This window comes from Oncorhynchus gorbuscha, linkage group LG11 (assembly GCF_021184085.1).
Source record: "Oncorhynchus gorbuscha isolate QuinsamMale2020 ecotype Even-year linkage group LG11, OgorEven_v1.0, whole genome shotgun sequence".
NCBI lineage: Eukaryota > Metazoa > Chordata > Actinopteri > Salmoniformes > Salmonidae > Oncorhynchus > Oncorhynchus gorbuscha.
Genome location: NC_060183.1, coordinates 39,797,653 through 39,803,526, shown reverse-complemented (window position 1 = coordinate 39,803,526; position 5,874 = coordinate 39,797,653). Strand labels below are relative to the sequence as shown.

At 42.1% G+C, this 5,874-nt stretch overlaps 1 long non-coding RNA gene across 1 annotated transcript; it reads left to right on the top strand.

Annotated features, from left to right (window-relative positions):
• The first annotated feature begins 1,154 nt into the window (after nt 1-1,154).
• On the top strand, nt 1,155-2,950 carry LOC124047959. The gene is made up of 3 exons (XR_006841149.1): nt 1,155-1,225; nt 2,191-2,348; nt 2,441-2,950. It is a non-coding gene; the product is annotated as an uncharacterized LOC124047959 (long non-coding RNA).
• The last annotated feature ends 2,924 nt before the right edge of the window (nt 2,951-5,874 follow it).

Genomic DNA, 5,874 nt, shown 5'->3' with positions numbered 1-5,874 from the left:
TCCCGGGGATCGAACCCACTACCCTGGCGTTACAAGCGCCATGCTCTACCAACTGAGCTACAGAAGGACCACGGCCTTTAATATTGATATAATATTGATATAATAACCATAATATCGAAGTAAACTTGAAGTCACGCGATGATTAAATTAATTATGATGAACTTCACAGGGTGTTGAAAGGTGATCTTGATGCTGCTTTCCAATGAATATCAACGGTATTATGTTGGTGACATGTTGATTGATGCTTGACTACCATTTGACAAATTAAAATATTCTCGCTCTTATCCATTCTACTTCCATCATGTACACCTGCACTGTATCTGCGAGCTGTTGGCTAGAGCACACGTGTCATGACCAGAGTAGACACATTTTCTATTTAACGCAACAGTTTTTGTGACAACTATAAGTAGTTGAAAATGTGATGGTAACTGGAAACTTAAAAGAAAAGGTAGATTTTTTTTCTGTGCACTATGTCGTCACCCATCACTGACTTTTATTCACAAATCCGTTTGTTTGAAACACCACTGGTGGGAAAACACACATATTTTCTTTGTGATATTTTAGAATATCTGCATGAAGATCTGATCCAAATGGATGGAAACATAACTATTGACATAACAGTCCACCAAACATTTTGGGCCAGTTTCCCAGACATCATCCTGGGAAAGCATTCTAAAGGAAGATTCTCAATTAAACTATTTTTTTAGTTCAGTACTAGGCTTAATCTGTACCTGGGAAACCAGCCCCAAATCTGTCTCCCACAAACAGGGCCATGTGTGGGTCTGTAGTGCTTGTTGTTTCAATAAACGCCCACAAGATGGCAACACTAGACACATCTGAAAACGGAGGAGAGCATTTTGCCTCGATCCGTCTGGAACTGTGAATGTGAATCCATGATGCATTAAAGTGGCTTTTGAGTTAAAAACATTGAAATCACTCTGAAAATAAAAACTGCACATTTGTAATCCTAGAACATTTATGGGGAAACCACAGTAGGGCCTATTGTTCAACATGACAAAAGTACAATATGTACAGTATGTTAAAACATAGCCTCGAACAAAAAAAGTTCGCTTCTAAGAACATTTCAGAATATTCACAATGTTCCACGGAATGATCTAGCAGTCATGTGATTCCAACAGGAAGCAGGAGTTTGCTGTGTTTAGATAAATGAGGAGAGATCAAGAGATGTGGGGCAAGAGAGTGAAAAGCTCAGACAGTCAGCAAGGTAGGCTATTGGATGAAGTTATTTTAAACTAAAGGGGTCTGTTTAAGTCTAGTTTGATCACTCATCTTTTGCTGCTGCTATTCTTTATTTTACTCTTATTATTATCTATCCTGATGCCTAGTCACTTTACCCTGCCTTCATGTTCATATCTCAAATACCTCGTACCTCTGCACATTGATCTGGTATTGCTACTCCATGTATATAGCTTCATTCTTGTGTATTTTATTCCTTGTGTTACTATTTTTATTTTTATTCTTATTTTTTAAACTCTGCACCGTTGGGAAAGGCTCGTAGGCAAACATTTCATGGTAAAGCCTACACCAGTTGTATTCAGCGTAGGTGACAAAAGTTGTGATTTGATTTGATCAATACTGATTTGAAGGTGGATTATTTAAAGAGTCACATGTTGAAGAAATGTTGGTCACATATTTATTGTTAGTATTGCTATGTGTACAATCAATGTGTTGTATGTGCTGTACTCATGTTCTATATGTCTGTGGTACTGTGTGAGTGTGTACCTAGTGTTCCCAACCTAATTTCTCCAGATCTGAGGAAAAAAAAACAGAAATAAAAACATGAAAACTCCCAGCCCAAGCTGCCAGCAATTTATGCTGAGTTAGCAGCGAGTTGCTCGCAACTCTTTAAACAAAACACAAGTCAACCGCCCCCCCCCCAAAAAAATCCAGTCAATCTGGGGCCTGCCCTCTCCCCTCTTTCTCTCTTCCCTGGGCAGTGATAAACGACTGGCAGAGAGAGAGGTAGTCCAGAGGGCATCTGGCCAGGTCGCGCGCTCATGTGTGTGTGTGTATGCCGTACTATACATGCATGGGCACTGTGTGTGTGCATGTGTACGTGCGTGCGTGCTGTGAATGCATATGTGTGTGTGTGGTGTCTCAGGTCCTGCCTGAGAGGCAGAAATATGTGCTGAAGTCACAGTTTTTCTCCCACTCTGCCCCTGCGGCCAGTTTCCTCCCAGCATTCTCAGGAAGCCAGAGGGGAGGCAAGGTGCTGCTTGGTCAATGTTTCTCTTCACTAGAAAGACTTCCTGTTTTTGAGGGGGAGGACAGAGTTTGAGCACTGACGTATGTATGTAGAAAAATCACTACTCAAAAGAAGTAAGAAGGTGAGAAAATAATAACCGGTTCAGAAAGAATAACAATAGATATAGTCAAATGTTTTACTATGCTGTTTTACATTCTGTTTGTCTTCCATAAGGACCAAGGGACCCATTCAGACAATAGACCAGTCCAGTCAACATTCAGGAGAAACTCCCCTGGCACAGAACACTGAGCGAAAAAAGGCCAAAGGAAGAAGACTCCCTTAATTATGGACTCGGAGAGGAGCTAATTGTCTCCTTTGGGTCCAGGCTGCGGTCGGATTGGTCTGATTGGTTCCCTTTGGTCCAGAAGGTGGTCTTATTGGTTCCTTTGGGTCCAGGCTGACGCTATGGTCAGGTGGCCAGACGTGATGCCAGGATTCACTCCTCACATTGTTCCTCTCAGGGACTCAAGCCTTCCGGTGGTATATATGAGTCAGCTGCTCTGCTGTGGACAGGGCAATTGGCTAGTACACTACATGAATACACTACATGACCAAAAGTATGTGGACACTTGCTAGTCGAACATCATATTCAAAAATGGGGATTAACATGGAGTTGGTCCCCCCTTTGCTGCTACAACAGCCTCTTCTTTGCTGGGAAGGCTTTCCACTAGATGTTGGAACATTGCTGAGGGGACTTACATTTACATTTACATTTAAGTCATTTAGCAGACGCTCTTATCCAGAGCGACTTACAAATTGGTGCATTCACCTTATGACATCCAGTGGAATCGTCACTTAACAATAGTGCATCTAAAACTTAGGGGGGGTGGGGTGAGAGGGATTACTTAACCTATCCTAGGTATTCCTTAAAGAGGTGGGGTTTCAGGTGTCTCCGGAAGGTGGTGATTGACTCCGCTGTCCTGGCGTCGTGAGGGAGGGACTTGCTTCCATTCAGCCACAAGAGCATTAGGGAGGTCGTGCACTGATGTTGGGCGATTAGGCCCGACTTGCAGTTGGGGTTCCAAGTCATCCCAAAGATGTTCTATGTTTTTACATTTTGTTTTTGAACCTTTATTTAACTAGGCAAGTCAGTTCTTATTTACAATGACAGCCTAGGAGTATTGGGTTAACTGCCTTGTTCAGGGGCAGATTTTTTTTTTTTACCTTGTCAGCTCAGGGATTCGATCTAGCAACCTTACAGTTACTGGCCCAACAGTCTAACCACCTGCCGAGGTGACTTTGTCCACCGGGGCATTGTCATGCTGAAACTGTTGCCACCAAGTTGGTAACACAGAAGCTTCCAAACTGTCATTGTATGACGTGGCGTTAAGATTTCCCTTCACTGAAACTAAGGGGCCTAGCCTGACTGCCAGATGGTGAAGTGTGATTCATCACTCCAGAGAATGCGTTTCCACATCTCCAGAGACCAATGAAGGCAGGCTTTACACCGCTCCAGTTGATGCTTGGCATTGCGTATGGTGATCTTAGGCTTGTGTGCGGCTGCTTGGCCATGGAAACCCATTTCATAAACCTCCCGACAAACAGTTACTTTGCTGACGTTGCTTCCAGAGGCAGTTTGGAACTCGGTAGTGAGTGTTGCAACCGAGGACAGACAATCTTTAGGTGCTACACACATCAGCACTCGGCGGTCCCGTTCTGTGAGCTTGTGCGGCCTATCACTTCGAGGCTGAGCCGTTGTTGCTCCTAGATGTTTCCACTTCACAATATCAACACTTATGGAGCAGCTCAAGCTGGGCAGAAATTTGCCGAACTGACTTATTGGAAAGGTGGCATCCTATGACAGTGCCATGTTGAAAGTTACTTCAGTAAGGCCATTCTACTGCCAGTGTTTGTCTATGGAGATTGCATGGCGCTGTGCTCGATTTTATACACATGTCAGCAACGAGTGTTGCTGAAATAGCCAAATCCACTAATTTGATGGGGTGTCCACATACTTTTCTATATATAGTGTACCTTCGGTATGAAAAGATGAAATGGAAGTGTTACTCATCACATGATGTGGATTCCACTCTGTATCTCAGCAACTCTGTATATATCTGCAAACTCTGTCGTGACCATGATGACCATAGGGACTAGACAGGGAAGTTGGGACACTTTTTTTGCGGTCAGAAGTGTCCCAATAGGCAAGTGATTTTTTTATTGGGTGTTGCACTCAACTAAATAGAAAGGAAGTGATTCATATTCAACTGAAATATGAAACAACCATTTTTCCTGACACCTGTGTCATTGAAACAGGGCCATAGTGGAAGCAGAAGGATGACTTTGAGAGAAAAAAAGCTCTAATGAAGACCTCGAGGCCGATACATGTAACTTAATAAAGAGCACTGATGCTACTGTAGCAAGAGCAGTGTGCGGGTTTCTTCTTTTTTTTCCCGTTAACTGTTACCATGCACCTGCACAAAGTCAGCTCAGATGTGTGGGTGCCTTTTTTAAAATTTTGAGTCATCAATGATTGACAAATGTCACGGGGCATTGTTTTGTGTCTACAATGAGAATACCCTACGTGTACACAAGCGCACACATGCTTCCAAGTCTGTTTTATAAAGATTTTTTATGTATTGCTCAGTCCTCCCAAACCTGTATCGGTCCCGCATTAAATTATTTATAAAGCCTTCCTAATGCCTTCATAAATACTTGTATTAATGTGTTACAAAGCATCTATGACCATATGTCATGCTTTATAAAGGGTTCATACATGTGACATAACTGTGTGACATAATCACCAATGTCAAATGTCACATAAGCCACTTGTGTCAAATATGATATAAACATGTACTTTATTAAAGGGTGGCACACGATCTGAAGTAAAGTCATGTTAGTCGCATTCAACCTAATCGCGTTCCCAGACACTTCCGCCCATATGCGTCGGAATGTCTGTTGGACCAACGCATCAACCTTGTCCTTCATTAGTTAGGGTTAGGTTTAAAATTCACATGTTAAGAAGAGAAATGGTTGACATGCGCAGGATTTTGCCATGATTACGACTTTGTGGCTGTCTTTCATAAATCATCAGAACATGAATAACCTATTCATTGACACCTTATGTAGTGTCCTGTAATACTTCATTTGAAGTGAGACACCTTCGGTCATTCATGACACATCGATAAAGACTGTATATCACGTGACACTTTAAAGTCAGACCCCTTTGGTCATTTATAACACATACAGTACCAGTCAAAGTACCTACTCATTGCCAGGGTTTTTCTTTATTTTTGCTGTTTTCTACATTGTAGAATAAAAGTGAAGACATCACAATTGTGAAGTAACACATATGGATTCATGTAGTAACCAGAAAAGTCTGCATTTTTTAAATCGTTATATTTGAGATTCTTCAAAAAGCCACCGTTTGCCTTAATGACAGCTTTGAATACTCTTGGCATTCTCTCAACCAGCTTCATGAGGTAGTCACCTGGAATGCATTTCAATTAACAGGTGTGCCTTGTTAAAAGTTAATCTGTGGAATTTCTTTCCATGTTAATGCGTTTGAGCCTATCAGTTGTGTTGTGACAAGGTAGGGGTGGTATCAGTGGAGGCTGGTGACATGAAAATTTAGGAGGATGGGAGACCCACGGTATAGGTGCGTAACG